Raw genomic sequence first — 16,682 nt, 5'->3', positions numbered from 1 at the left:
TTAAATGAAGTAAAAATTCCATAGTTTACTCAATTACTAAGATAGAAAAAAACGTTGATTTTACAACTTAATTTTTGGGCCAAACAGTATATATATATATATATATATATATATATATATATATATATATATATGTGTGTGTGTGTGTGTGTGTGTGTGTGTGTGTGTGTGTGTGTACTTGCATTTCAGCCCGGCGTTTCCCGGGTGTTTGGAGGTGTATGTGGAGCAAAAAACAAAGTTCAATTTTTTTAACTTCAACCCCTATTATGACCCCTTTAACATTTACTGTTTTGGTCTCAAAAGCAGTTATTAAGTTAGATCCATGGTGAAGAAACATATCTACAATTTCAAGTGTTTAGACCCAAAAATAGCGGAGGAGTTTGGTAGAGTTCTCAAAGGTCAAATCGTTGAACTTTGATCTCTTAAGAACTAAATTTCCTAATCGCCGTTATGTTCCTATTTACTTGCCTCCTCACGAGAGCAGAGGTAGACAAAAGGTCGGTTTTTAATGTGAGGGAATCCAGCTCCCCCAAAAGGGCCATTCAGGATAGGAACAAAATTAAAAATTGCCTCTGCTTAGAAGGATTTCTCCTCCATTGATCGAGGTAAGAAAAGGTGAAGTGTAGTATCGGAACAGATACGTCACTCTTGCCCAATGCAAGCAATATATAAATAATGATATTGCTAAGTTCTTTTTCAAAAATAAACAATATAAACAGAACTGTAACAAAAAAGTTTATTTAATTTAAAAAAATATATGCACAAGATTTTTTTTTATTTTAAACAATAAACATATAACTTTTTTTTATTATTTTAGATAAACAATATGAACGTTTTTTTTTTTTGATTTTAAACAATATAAATAGAACTATTCTCCTAATGATCGATTATTAATTTCGTGTTTATTGAAAATTGAATCACGTGTCTTTTTATAACGATTTAAATTAAAATGTCATTATACACGTCCATTCTCTTTTTAGTTTGTATTTTGTTAGGGTCAATTATATCGGATCGATGGGCAATCTATAAACGTATGGACCACTTCAATTATGGAAAATATCAACATGACAAAATTTTTGACCGATTGACCCCTCGATTCACACACAAAAACCATAGTAGATTTATGGTCCCATTGCAAAAAAAAAAAAAACTAAACAAATGAGAAAAGTTGGAAAAAGAAACTTTTGAAATATATATGGTGGGATTCGTCTGGTGAAGAAGAGAAGAAGGGAAATCAAACGATAATTGTTTTTAAAAAATCTGTTATCGTTTAAAATTTATGGTAAAGTTTTACTTGGTTTCAACTTTAACTGTTTCCTTTAAAATAACGAATAACGACTTGTATAGGTTTTTGGATGTGCTGAAAATGAATATCGCTTTTAAAGGTAGTAGTTTTTCGGATATTAAGCAATATAATTTCTTATGTGTAAAGTGCTGTCCATAGTTGTATGCGCAGGCGCGTATATTTTTGTGTGCAACTATTGCCACCACTTTTAACGTCAATTATATTGCTTAATATCCGGTAAATTACTTATTTGTGGAAAATTTAAATGCGATATTCGTTTTCAGAGTACTCGAAAACCTTTGAAGTCATCATTATAAAGGAAAATGTTAAGGAGGAAAACAAGTAAAAGTTAACCATTTAAAATTATAAAATGTTCTTTTTTATATTTTTTTAATAAAAAATGAATAAAAAGTATTTATTCTTAAAAAACATTGTAATTTCTGCTTATTTAAAACTGTTAACTTCTGAAATACCGATATCATTATTTATATATTGTTCCTATTTACTTTGCCCATCCACGAGGACAGAGATAGACACCAGGGTCGGCATAGTAACATACCGGTGATTAGGAAACTAGTTTCCTTTTATGTGACAAAGGGATCGACAGCATTTTCTCTCCTAACCCACAGTCTGATAAATACAAATCAAAAATTAAAATTATTATTGGGCGAACGTTTAGGAAATTGACCTCCACCTCTAAATTCCTCAATTTACTTTTTTTTCTTCTTTTTTCACGTTAATCTCATCGATTACAAATTTAATTTTCAGATTAAAAAAAAAAATTTTGAAATGAAAATCTTTATGAATTTTGTCCTTGGGGATCAGTTTTTAATTATAACCTTCTACTAAATTGAACACGTACTTTGTGAACATCACCGAGAAAACTATTGTGGAATTTAGACGCCCGCCATTTATTGTCTGACCTTAATAACGAACTCGTAATAAATATTTACTACTAATTTTATTTCTATGTTTAACTTATTTCCAACGGATATAAATTATCACATACTGAAGTTAGTATAAATTCCAACGTATTTCGGATGAATACATTATTACTGATTAAAGTGTCGTGTCGAAATATTTACAATCATAGGGTTCTTTTGTTGATTAAAGACTTTTAACCTTCACATTTCAGGTGAAAACATTACCTACTTAAATGTCATGCCGAAATAAATAAAAGTATACAGTGCTTTTGTTGATTAGTACAAAGCAGTTTCCTGGAAATACGGAAAACTAGACCTATTCCTTCCATACATGTGTAATACAAGATGTTCTTAAATAATAGACAACTTGGGGTCATCGGAACTTATATAAAATCGACCTGACTTAATATCACGTGTGTATCAGGCACATCTAGCTGAACTTTTGAAAGACATGTACTAGTAATTCTATTTGCAAATGTTTATGTTATTGCATTTCAAAAAAGAGGGCTACCGCACTGCTACATTATCATAAGGATTCTGGATCAGGGTAAGATCAGAACAGTTCATCAAATTGATGCAATTGTCAGCAGGGATACCAGGACCTGAAAATCCAGATCATCATGATTTAGTTAAGTATTTAATGGTTCATTACCAAACCTCGATGTAATTGTTTGATTATGTGATAAGGTGTTTCTTACTGATGTATGTTTTTTAAATTTTTCAACTACCGTAGAATTTCCACGATTTCTGCTAGTATATATAATATATTTTTCCAACAGATATTCTTATATTATATGTTGCGAGTGTGCAAATCGTTAGGATCGGTAATATATATATATATATATATATATATATATATATATATATATATATAATCGGTAGGATCGGTAATATATATATATATATATATATATATATATATATATATATAATCGGTAGGATCGGTAATATATATATATATATATATATATATATATATATATATATATAGATAGATAGATAGATAGATAGATAGATAGATAGATAGATAGTCATCCACATACAGTACTGTTTCGCTGTCTCACAACTCATCAGTGCGGCTAGACGAGCCACTGCCTCAAACTAAGATCGAAACCCGACCGCCCAAATGGCAGTCAAGGCTTCTCACCATTGCACAATACGGCTGATGCTGAATGGGTAATAAATTAACGATGTTTTGACATTGTCCAAATGCCTCCGCTCGATTTGTTTATACAAAGAGCGTCGCTTAATACGCTAATGACAAATTGTATATCACTTCCCAATATGCCCAACCCAAGATAGGAAGCATTATAGTCATCCACATACAGTACTGTTTCACAGCTATATATATATAAATAGATAGATAGAGCATACATGACAAAAAACTATATTCCAAAAGTCATGATGTTTACTATCTTATAATTTTTTCCTTTAATTTAGTTGACATTTACAATTCTTTGACAGTATCTTATTCATAGCGCAAAATCAATCAATTAATTATTATATCAATCAGTGAAGTAGTAGCGTTCGTGTGTGTGTGTGTGTGTGTGTGTGTGTGCAACTCTCATACATCATAAAACACTGAACCGATCATGACCAAAACTGGCATGATAATTGTCCTTAACTTAGAGATGGTGTGCACCATTTTTCAAGGTTAAGGTCAAATGTCAAGGTCATAACCTATGTATATATACTCTCCTACATCCCATACCACTGAACCGATCATGAGCAATCCTGACATGATGACAATCCTGTCATAGCCAACTCCTCTACAGCTAACATTGCATATAAATTTTGAAGGTTAAGGTCAAAGGTGCAGTTCATAACCTATGTATATATATACTCTTCTGAACCGCTCTTGACCAATCCTGACATGATGATGGTCTTTGACCTAGGGATTGTTTACATTATTTTTCAAGGTTAAGATCAAATTTTAAGGTCGAGATTTGGCTTTATGCTTTGCGGGTACTTGAGCGTACAGCAAAGTCCCGTGTAAACTGCGGGTATCTTTGCTAGTATAGTATAATCCACCTAATCTTCATAGCATTTGGTGATGAATTATTCACAAGGTTGGGGTGATTTCTCCAGAGTTTTAAAATCTTGCGAATCACAACAAAATAACATTGAAAGCGAGTTGTTTTTTCAACCGATTTCATGTTTTTCTAGCGCTGTGATATTCTATATTGAAATGGAAAATAAAATAGGGGAAATAACACGGTAATTACTAAAGCGGACAATAAAAATGGCGTCTTTTCGCAGGATTGGTGAGAATATGGACTGCAATTTGCATTATATGCATTATTAAGAACTGCCTGTTCGGCCGCTCGTTCTTATCGAATACATATGCTTTTTACACAGCATTGACTGATATTTAGCAAGCGAGAGAAAGAAACGCTTTCAAAACAGATGATATTTGAAAAAGAATGATTTATTTCTAAAATAGTATTATTGCATCCACTTAAGATGCATTCATATATACTTATCATTTTTTACTAGTGCATATCCTATGTTCAAAATGGCGGAATAAAAATATAATCCGCCTATGTTCGTATTTGCCTTGTATCTTGATATATTACTAAAATATTCATATAAAATTGTATAATCGCATCAGTAATTTCATTGTTCATATATTAATAGTTAATGCTTTTTATTCACTAGGTGTTTTAACGCATGTCATAATCACAGATTATACACTGAGAACATCCGGTTGTGTTTCCTGCAGGATGGGTTAAAATAAGTTTTCGAAAATTGCCATTACTCTCTACCTCTTTCGATAACTATTAGAAAGGAATTGCCATTATCGCAACAACCGCTTGCCATTGACTTCTCGTTGGCAATGACTATTATTAGTCTTCACTGTATGGCAATAAGATTCCCCAATTTCCCAACCATTTCTCAAGCATCTACTAGAGTTCTAGTTAGGGCTTTCCCTCCTCGGTCTTCCTATACTCCTTGACTCTTCACTATTATTTGGTGTGGTGTCCGTACATGCTGACACATTTTTGTTTAAGTTTGCTGTTATTATTATTATCATTATATTATTACGCTTATCGCTCCGTCCGTTATCATGCTGTGCATCCCTAAAAAAGGAAAGTGGAATATTCCAAAAAGTGGAATATTCCAAATAAACCTTGTCAACCTTGAAAAGGAAATTGAAATATTTAAAAAAAAAAAAAAGGTGTCGTTGTTGAGGCAAAGCTAATAAAAATGATTTGTCTTTCTTGGCCTTTTGGCTAAGATCAAAGTGTAGTATCTGCTCTTCAGGTGCAACATTTACATTTCTTCTCTATATATATATTGCATAGGAAAAATGCTGCTGTGGAATTTCCACAGGTCCCGCTAGTTATTATTATTATTATCATTATTATTATTATTATTATTATTATTATTATTATTATTATTGTTGTTGTTGTTGTTGTTGTTTTAACAGAGCGCGGATGCGCGTATGACAGCAAGAATATATATATATATATATATATATATATATATATATACTAGCATGGGACCCAGCATTGCCTGGGTTGACATGAAGTTCTGTTTGAAACCCACCGGTATGCTAATTATTTTCATCATGGCAATGTGGAGACCTCAACAACAAAAATAAAAGGACGGATGAAAACATGTAAATATAAGCGCCCCCCAAAAAAGAAGTATGTGATACCCTCTCCACCAGATATTTCAGCAGAAGGGCTACAAAGAGAAGAAACTATTCTCCGGATATTGAGGAATGGAAAGACCCCCCCCGAATAAAGGTAATTAAAAGTAAATCATTACAACTTTTGTTTCAATAAAAATAGTAGTGAATGCCCGTGGAAAAAAAAAGATCTACCAAAATTAATTCCAAAAACCATAAAATGACATTTTTCGTCAATTTATATTTCTAATCGTCCCACACACCCTAAAACAATTGAATTTGTCCTATTTTGTGGTTCGTTCTGTTTATAAAATTGTTAGGTGAAAGTACAACATATATATATTTTATAAAAATTAATTAAATTTATCGTTATTTTATGTTTCTAATGTAATTCCCGCCCCCCACCACCACCACCACTAAAAACTAAAAAAATGTGTATTTGGCATATTTTATCCACCCACCCCCTCGATCGCCAACTTGAAAAAATGCTAGAGATGACATGTCTAGTTGAACGCTTTGTGGCCAAACAGTGGGTGCTCATTTTACATTAAATTTATATAGAAAATTATTCCCTACGCTAAAATGTAATTTTTTTTTAATTTCTTCTTCCATATTATTTATAAAGACTGCTTAGACGTATTAGGCCACAAAAACCAGGTTATAATTTTTTTGGTCAATGTCAAGTTTTTTTTCCAACTCCCCCCAAAACTTTAAAATGATGACTTTTAATGGTTTTCGGTGGTGCTGAAAACGAATATTACGTTTAAATTTGGGGCAGATGAGTAGTTTTCATGATATGAAGGAATTACTTTTTCAAAAAGTGGGGGATCACTTTCTTATAATTACCGATACCGAGTCTTTTTATATTTCCAAATACAGTGTTGTTTCTGTGTGCTGAAGGTCGGATTCACGCAAAACCCCATGTAATACGTGCATATATTTTCGCAAATATAAACTACACTTATGGATGTGACCTATAGATTTTAGTTTTACTGATCATTAAAAATTGATAAATATGTATGTTTTCATCATTCATATGTGCCAAACAAAAACAAAGAAATAAAAACAATAAAAATAATAGTTTTCAGTATCGGAAAATAGGCACATTTTTCCGATTCTAATACCGAATCCGATACATTCATAAACCGGTGTAGCGGAACTGCTTCTCAGCCAACTACAATATGGCCGTTTAAAATTCCAATGTAAACAGGTTTTTACTGAACTGCATTCTTAAATAATCAAATTCTCCCCAATCGCCACAATAATTTCCAATATTTACGGTGTTGTCTTACCGTCTACCTGATACTCATTTCATCCTTATCCCCGAGTAGCCTTTTAGCCTTTATATATCATGACCTCTTAGTGATTATATATATATGTGTGTGTGTGTGTACGTATCTTTGACTTGAACGAATTGAAAAATAGTAATTAATTTTATTCTAGCCAATTAGAGGTGGCCACGTGTGTTTTAATTCATTGATGAAAACTACAAAAAATTATATATTTTTCCAATCGATAAATATTTTTCAAATCCCATATTTTCCTACTTTTCAACATATTCATTTAATTAAATAGAGATTTTTAAGAAAAAAAATTTTTAAGGCATAATTTGATATGAAATTCGTTAACGTTTCTAATAAATAAAGCGTTGGTTATTTTCATCGTCTAAATGATTGGCCATTGCGAATTGATTTCTCGTCGCCATTTAGCAGACGTGATGTAAAATAAAAAAAACGACATTTCTGTCTTCCTCATTAACAGCGGGGTGAGTTGTCTTTTCTTTGATTTGATGCCCCTTGCTGATTCATTGGCACAGGGGATATTAACGATGTTTTTAATTCTTTTGCTTGTATCATCAATTATGCAAAAAGAAAGAGGAAAGTCGGGAGAAAAAGAAGAAAAGAAGAAAAAAGAAAAAGAAATGAAAAATGAAAAAATAGTAAATGTTGAATAATAATAATAATAATAATAATTATAATAATAATAATAATAACAATAATGATAATAATAATAATAATATTCATAATAAAAATGATAATAATAATGATAATAATAATGATAATTATAAATAATATTAATAATAATATTAATAATAATTATAATAATAATATTAATAATAATATTAATGATAATATTAATAATAATTATATTAATAATAATATTAATAATAATAATAATAATTTGTGGTCTAAGAATCGATAGGCAGGACACAAAATATTCGATAATGGTTGAGCAGCATGGAAAGATCGACGAAAGAGCACTAACCAGACCTCCTATGGATAAGTTCAAAGAGGACTGAGATTTTGGGACGGCTCATTCCCAGCCAAATTCCAATAAAGGCTAAGTGTCACTGTCAGTGTATAGCCAATGGTAAATTACTGTTGCGATAATTCAAACCCATATGCATAGGCTATTAAAAGATGGGGAGAGTACTGGAAATCTGGGGAGACTTGTTATCTAGACTACAGGGAATACCCTCGGTTGTTTACACTGAATAATCTCTGATGATGAATTGTGTGAGAAATACTACTATTACTATTATATTACTACTGCTACTTGTACTACTACTACTACAACTACTACTACTACTACTACTAATAATAATAATAATAATAATAATAATAATAATAATAATAATAATAAAGCATGAGATTCGATATCTACCTGTCTGAATATCTAGAATAATCTAAATATCTATAAAAGTGAAATTGTCTGTGTGTACATTTCCCTACTAAACTACTCTGTTAATTTTCAGTCTACAGACTCGTGATTAAACATAAGGAGTATGAAATAAGGAAAATCTTTTTAATCGGTTTTCGGACATAAATTTAGTTGTCAAGAGGTAAAAGTTGAACGATTTGACCTTTGAGAACTCTACCAAATTCCTCCGAAAATTTTGGGTCGAAAAACTTTAAATTTTAGATGTATGTTACTTAGGCATGGATCAAACTTTTTTGATTTTAGCCCAAATCAATAAATTTTAAGAGGTCAAAATTAGAGCCAAAGTTTAAAAAAAAATTACGTCTGCGGTCTCTACCAAATTACTTAGCCAATTTTTTGTCTAAACATTTGAAACTTTACATAAAGTGTATTCAGACATAGGGCTAGCGTGTTAATTGGTTTTGGTTCGAAAATACGCTGCCAAGGGGACAAAGTTCAAAAGATTTTATCTTTGCCGTCTCTAGCAAACTATTAAGCGAATTTTGGGTCTAAACATTTGAAATTATACATAAAGGGTGTTCAGACATGCAGCAAGTGTTTTAATTTGTTTTGGGGCGAAAATGTGGCTGCTAAGAGGCTAAGTTGAAAGAGTAGACCTTTGCAGACTCTACCAAACTCCTCCGCCAATTCTGGGTCTAAAGTCAAACCTTTTAATATATATATATATATATATATATATATATATATATATATATATAATAAAAATTACAATTAAATTTACCAAAATGATCCAAGATGGTAAAATTAAAGTATATTATAAATATTAAAAAATTAATATTTATAAAATTATCTCAGCCAGATGTAAAAGCTCGATAAAACCAAATAGGAAATAGAGCTTATAATATGAGCAAACAGTTAATAAAATATGTTTAAAAAAACACTTTGAAATGAGTTAAAAACATATTTAATCTGAAAAGGAAACACTAGATAAATGGTTAGTCCTTAATCCGCTGAGTTTCGAAGAAATACTTCCCTTCTAATCAGGGGGTAGGAATTGGCAAAATGCGGGATCGGATTTTTGCATGCAGAAGTATTTGATGAAACAATAAGTAAGTCAAAGATCTTACTTGAAAACAAAAAAAGTGAAGCAGAGGGAATATGGTAAAGAAAAAGGTGATTACACATGAATGGATAGTCTTGTGGAAGATAAAAAAATCCAGTGACGGTAAAATCCAAATGTAAAACTTCAAGAAAGTTGAAAGAATTTCCGTTTGTACAAGTAAAATCCAATGAAATCCCGTAATTGGAAGAAGATGGTCCATAATAATCTAAAGGCAGAAATCCATGGAAGAATTCACAAAAATGTGTACAAGGAAAAAAGAAAAGATTCCAATAATATTAATAAAAGAAAAATAAGATATGCTTTTCACTCTACTTCCGAGACATAAATATAAATAAGACAGATCAGGGAAGAGAAAGAGGAGAGAGAAAAAAACGAAAGAAAAAAAAAGAGAAAAAAAAGATGATGAAGTTAAATATAAAATATAAAATAAAGAGAAACAAAAGTCAAAATGACCCAGACAGGAAATGTTAAAGGCGCGAAAAAATATATAGGGCAAAATAATATAGGTCAACTAAAATGTACAGGTCATCACTTAAAAAAATTATGGGATTTCCTTGGATTTTACTTGTACAAATGGAAATTCGTTTTACTTTCTTGGAGTTTTACATTTGGATTTTATCGTCACTAGATTTTTTATCTTCCACCAGACTATCCATTCATGTGTAATCACCTTTTTCTTCACCATATTCCCTCTGCTTCACTTTTTGTTTTCAAGTAAGATCTTTGACTTACTTGTTGTTTCATCAAATACTTCTGCATGCAAAATCCGATCCCGCATTTTGCTAATTCCTACCCTCTGATGAGAAGGAAAGTATTTCTTCGAAACTCCGCGGATTAAGGACTATCCATTTATCTAGTGTTTCCTTTTCAGATTAAATATGTTTTTAACTCATTTCAAAGTGTTTTTTTAAACATATTTTATTAACTGTTTGCTCATATATATATATATATATATATATATATATATATATATATATATATATATGCACATAAAGTTATGAACAGTACATAGGGCCCAAACAAAGCCAGGATGAACTGCTAGAATATAGTTCAATATTTAATTCCGAAAAGGTATTGTAGTATCTACTCATTTTAAAAAGATCATCCTCCCAGGCATTACTTTTTCGAAATATTATATCTTTCTTCGTTATTATATCATTCTCGAGTCTATTGCCACCTCTGATTTGCAAGGAATAGTGTATCTGGAAAATGAAGAAAGTAAAGATTACACCACTAATAGTAGGAGCGTTAGGAACGATATCAAAAAACTTTTTAAAAATAAATGGGAGAGGTTGGAATCAGAAGGATGGCAGAAATGATACAACGAATGTCAATAATGAAAATTGCTAAAATATTAAGGAAACCCCTTGAATGTGGAGACTAACATCACACATAAACTACACACAAACTGGACACAGAAACGGCTACAGATGCAAAACACAAAGAAACATCACATGGAATCATGAAAACTGAAACTTTATAACTGTAAGATACAGCCCCCGTCCCATTTGTGTAGTGTGTCACCATAAATGGACACCACACAAAATAATGAGGGTCATGGAGGATGGAAATACTGATGAAGGAAAGCACTAGCCAGACCTCCGCTGGTTGAGTGCAAAAAGGACTGGGATCTTTGGGACACTTATTGCCATCCAAATTTCAGTTAATATCAATGGTCGCAGCCAACAAGAAATTAATCGTAAGCAGCTGTTGCGATAACGCACATTCTTTTGCAAAGGTTATCGATGAAGGTAAAGATTACTGGAAATCTGGGGAGACTTGTTGCCACTCAGACTCCAGGGAACAGTACAAGCTGTTCTCAAAGAGAAATCTTTGATGATTGAATGTGTGACTACTACTAGTGAGTAAATAATAATAATAATAATAATAATAATAATAATAATAATAATAATAATATTAAACTATCACATACATATGAATGAACTGAAGCTGTTAACTAAAATTCTAACACAGACAAATGAACACATATCTACGAAAATGGCAGAAACACTAGAGGAAGACCTCCCATCTGTAGTGGGATGGGGACAAAAATGGATGATCACATTCAATGCTGCCAAGACTAAGCTTATTTCCTTCAATAATTACAAGAAACCTTCTCTGCCACTAATAGCAATGCCCAAAAACACATTGCCTAAAAGTACTTCTTTTAAAGTCCTCGGCCTAACGTTCACAGGGAACATGAGTTGGAACAGATACATTGAGAGCATTGCCAAGGCTGCTGTGAAGAAGGCGGGCTCTCTCTATCGTGCTAGAAAGCTACTTACACCTGAAAGTATCCTGTACTTCTATAAGGCCACCATTCGCCCATGTATGGAGTACTGTTGTCACATTTGAGCTAGTGCATCTGTTACTTGTCTCTCACTCCTGGACAGGGTTCAAAAGATAATTGACAAAAAACAAGAAAGCAGAAACGGCAGAACAACAAGGAAAGGGCCATAGAAAAAAACCAACCACGAAATAGAGTAGACTAGTAATGGCATACTTCTACAGAAGCAAACCAAAACACAAGTTCTTCCGGAAACGAATGAAAAACTTTTAAAGACATATCTACTGACTGCTCGGCAACTGAACAAAGCTGAAAGTTTCTTACGAATAAAAATAAAAATTGCATATACGAGGTGCCTTGAATAAGTTTCCAGGCTTTTTTCGTATCAGCACGTTTATTGATAGTACACGCATGAAACTCTAGTCCCTTTAAAGTGATCTTCTCCAACTGCAATGTACTTGTTGTACCGTTCCAACAACTTGTGGAAGGCAATAGGAAAGTCCTTTTGTATGAACGTGTCAATAACCATTGCCACAATCTTTTTTTATCTCTTCAATTGTCTCATAACGACAACCTGTAAGGTTTTCCTTGAGCTTAGGGAATAGCCAAAAGTCACACGGAGCAAGGTCTAGACTATAGGGAGGGTGAAAATGTCAAATAGTCTGCGACAAGGATGGGACAACTTTGAGACAAACTTCGCAACAAATCTTCTGCATCTTCAGTTTCTCACAAATAATTTTGCGTACAGTTCTCACAATGATATCAAACTGTATATCTATTGTCTCTACAAAGAAACGACGGTCCTTATCCATGAAATTCTTTATTTGGCCAATCAACTCTAGTGTTCTGTTTTCCTTACTCCTCCCACACACTTCACAGACGTCCTGTTGTCCTTGAATCTCTTTTGCCATTCAGAAACTAATGCTTGATTCATGCAAGATGGTCAATCAATCTGAAGCATTCCATACGTTTATGCGACATTTTTCCAAGTTTAAAACAATAGTTTATTGCATATTGTTTTACTAAAACATCCGCACGTCCAGATTGTATTTGTGAAATTCATCAGCTGTGACAATCAGGCTTTAGTAGGGTGCATTCTAATTCCCGCGGTAGTTGTTCATTTGAACCTGAAATCATAAAAATTGATCAGTTATCTGATAACATATATAGCAATAATATATTTTTCAAGAGTCTACAACAATTTTAAATGCCTTTACTGAAAGTCTGGAAACTTATTGAATGCACCTCATAATTTGTTTGAATGACTATATAGTGATAGGTATTGATTTAAGTGCATCATAAGAATAGTGGAATATTTACGCATTCCAAAGGCCGCTTATAACATTGAATTTAGACACCAATTTATGCAAATTTTAGAAAACTAAATATTTAAAGTAAATAAGTAATAGTAATTTGTAGTAGTAATTCTTCTAATGCACTCATCTCCAACAGACAGAAAGCCTGTTCTGTGGATGGTTTTATGGGAAAGAGGGCAGACTAACCGCGAAAATTCCCGAGATTTGAGAGGAATAAAAGACCGAACTCGGACGGATAGGCGACTGTGCTTTTGCTCAAGCAGAGAAAACGGTGAGAGGAGAGGAAAGTCCGTCCCTAAATAAAGTTACGGCTCAAAGTGAGAAAGAATTATTTTAGGAAATAATAGGTAGATATGAGGTAGACATAAATAAAATGTGTTATTTGAAAGCTATACGGATATCGATTGATTATTATTTTTATTAACAGTGCAAGCAGCTAAATTTATGAATGTTTGAAGTTACTGTCAAGCAGTAGCTAACTGGAAGTTTCTTCTTCGTCTCTTTTGACATTTCGTGTTACAAGTAAATAATCAGTCATGCTTCAAAACCTTACTCTCGTCTTCTTTAAACGATTTACCTTGTTCTTGAAATGGCTTGCTTTTATGCAGCCAAGGATTATCTTATATGCATACGAACAGTATTTCATATTGCTCTCGCGTGACCATTTAGCGTAAAAGCAGCTGTGCGTCGCCATTGTGTTTATTCCATTGTTATGTAACTGTACTTCACAAACCGCGCAGAGTCGTGGTTGTTTCTGAGGTAAGTCATTTTCACAATCACTACAATTTTCGATGTGAGGAGGAGTCGGTCTTCGTCATTCTTGTATGTGTATTCTGGTCTGCGGTTTCGGTTTCAGTAAACACTGCGTCAACAGGAATGTTACTGATATCGGAATCATTGTCTAAGGAATTTGATTTCAAAGAGATAAAACGGTTACTATCATTGTCTTAGGCATGTGATTTTTTTCACTCGCTGATAGTTTCGTCTGCGTCAGTAATCGGAAGTTTTTATTGTGACCATGCGCCCCATCAATTTGAAGAGCTTGCGAACTGATCACGCCACTAACACTTCCAGTACCATATTTTGTCGTGCACTTGCAGCGTAGGTTTTTAACCTAAACGACTTCTTTTTATGTCTTCCTCCAGTCTCTTATGGTTTGGGTAGCCGATTAACTTCAACGCCTTTTATTCAGACATTATTCAGTACTGCATCAGCTGGGGCTGTGAAAGGTGAAACATAGGTGTGACGTTGTGCTGAAAAACCGCCTCCAATATTGAACGATTCTTCCTTGCCAGTCTTAATGGTTCTATAGCTTCATGTTAAAATGCTGTTTGTACTTGGAGAGTAAGTATATCGAAACGCCCGGATGCACGTCTTAATTCTTTGCAATTCTTCAAACGACTCTACGAATGAACATAGTATCAGTGTTTATCGGCGGGCCTCGCTGAAGGAGACCATTCTTCAACTGACGTCTAACAGTGGTCGCATCTTGTCGGCGCAGTGGCCGCCGTATTAAAATCCTAGAGAAGCCGCAATCGGTGAGCATGCGAAAATTATCATCGTTGTGGTAAATTGTGTCCAACTCTAATGCGAAAAGTGTTCCTTTTTCTAGCCACATGTTTCGATAATTTCACAATGTATTTAACAATTTCTTTCAGCATTTACCAGTACACTGACTCGGCGAATTATAAAATCCGCCTGACAGACGGGTGCACGTCTTTGATTATGGATGTCAGCTGCCTGGTTTTCGTCCCATAATCTCGCAGCATTGCACAGTTCTCGAACACTGTCTCTTCTTTCTTGAGCAGATGCACCCACCTTTGCGGTTCTGGTTAGGCTATCTGTGCGGTTATTAGAGGACGTCTAATCGCACGTCTGTAGTCAATCCATATTCATCCGCCAGCCATCGAATTATTCCTAGCCGTCGTCTGACTAACATCTCATTAGCTACTAGTGTTGGGATGATCAATCGTAATCGGGAATCGAAAAAATTTGAATTTTGGGAGATATCGGAATTGATATCAAAATCAGAAAAATTGTGCCTATTTTCCGACGCCCAAAATAATTATTTTTGTCGTTTATTTTTCTCTTTGTTTTTGTTTAAAACTTAATTTTTCTCAGCTTTGTATTAATGATGAAATGATAAATATTTATTGATTTTAAACTACCAGTGAAACTAAAACTTATAAAACACACTTACGTGTATTTTTATATTTGCGAAAACGTATACACATTTTATGTGGACTTTTGCAGAAATCCGACTCACTCCAAAACAACCCTATAGATAAGAAATGTAAACAGAATCGGAATCAGTAATTGTATCGGAATCGGAAATTTAAAACATAATCGGTACTTGCATCGGAATCGGGAAACAAATTTGAATCATCTAACTTCCCTCATGCTCACACGTGTTTTCCGCTCGAACTGTCGGAAATCCACTTTTTAAAATTAACAGATAGGTAGGCGTTTTTGAGGTAAGTCATTTTCGCAATCAATAAAAATTTCCCTACACCCTGCTTGAAAGAGATTAGAACAGGAATAAGACGAAATGCATTTTATATAAACTTACTAGCCAATATTAATTTTTTCCAGAGGAACAAAGAAATATTGGATAGTCAGAATCAAATAACGATATATCAAATTAATAACTGTCGTTGACAAAATCAGATAATCCGACAAGATAACTGTGTATATTCCATTACTTGCATTTACAAAGACAGACTTGAGAAAATCTTTACAAATTAATTTTCAAATTTAAATATTGTTAAAAAGTAATGTACTCTACCTAATAATAAGATATACAAATAACTATAAAAAATGACTATGTAATAAAATAATTTTTATATTGATAACAAAAAACATGTAAAACACTTTCTATATGCAAAATACTTGTCTGAGAACTAAATATAGTTCCCGAGGTTCCAACAACATGTTTAAAACATTGGAAATATTTTGATCTTATGCAAAAGAATATCACATTCTTTTGAGCGCTTTTAATTCTTCTTTTCAGTGCTTTTGATTCTTTTGTCTCTTGCCGAATTTCAAAGCTGATCTTTTAAAAGATATATGTCTGTGGAATCGGACACCTGTTTATTTCGAAAATGAATAGATGGATGCGGGTATCAATCGAGTGGGTAGGCGTTGTCGACCTTTATGTGCGATGTTAGGCAAGAGAATCTTGTCGAGATGAAGCGGTCATGCGGGTTGAATGTCTAGCGGTCAGCTTCTTTGAAGTGACTCATCAAAGGGTCACCTTTGCTCGGAGTGGACAGGGATTCTATGGAAAGTTTAAATGACCGAAGGGGGAAATTTATCGTTAGGACAATCTCTTCGCGTCTGCTAAATTGCACTTTAAAAACGCCCACGAGTTCAGCGCATTCCTCAAGTCAAGCATTATCATCATCGTCATCATCAAAAATGTCATCACTGTTATCATTATTATAATCAACAGTA

The 16,682-nt window shown here is 33.1% G+C and overlaps 1 pseudogene; it reads left to right on the top strand.

Annotated features, from left to right (window-relative positions):
• The first annotated feature begins 5,420 nt into the window (after positions 1-5,420).
• On the top strand, positions 5,421-5,572 carry LOC145256642 (U2 spliceosomal RNA; annotated as a pseudogene).
• Positions 5,573-16,682: the final 11,110 nt, after the last annotated feature.

Source organism: Euprymna scolopes, chromosome 32 (assembly GCF_053919585.1).
Source record: "Euprymna scolopes isolate OS-2025 chromosome 32, ASM5391958v1, whole genome shotgun sequence".
Taxonomy (NCBI): Eukaryota; Metazoa; Mollusca; class Cephalopoda; order Sepiida; family Sepiolidae; genus Euprymna; species Euprymna scolopes.
Note: the sequence above shows the minus strand (reverse complement) of the source record. Positions and strands in the feature narration are given on the sequence as shown.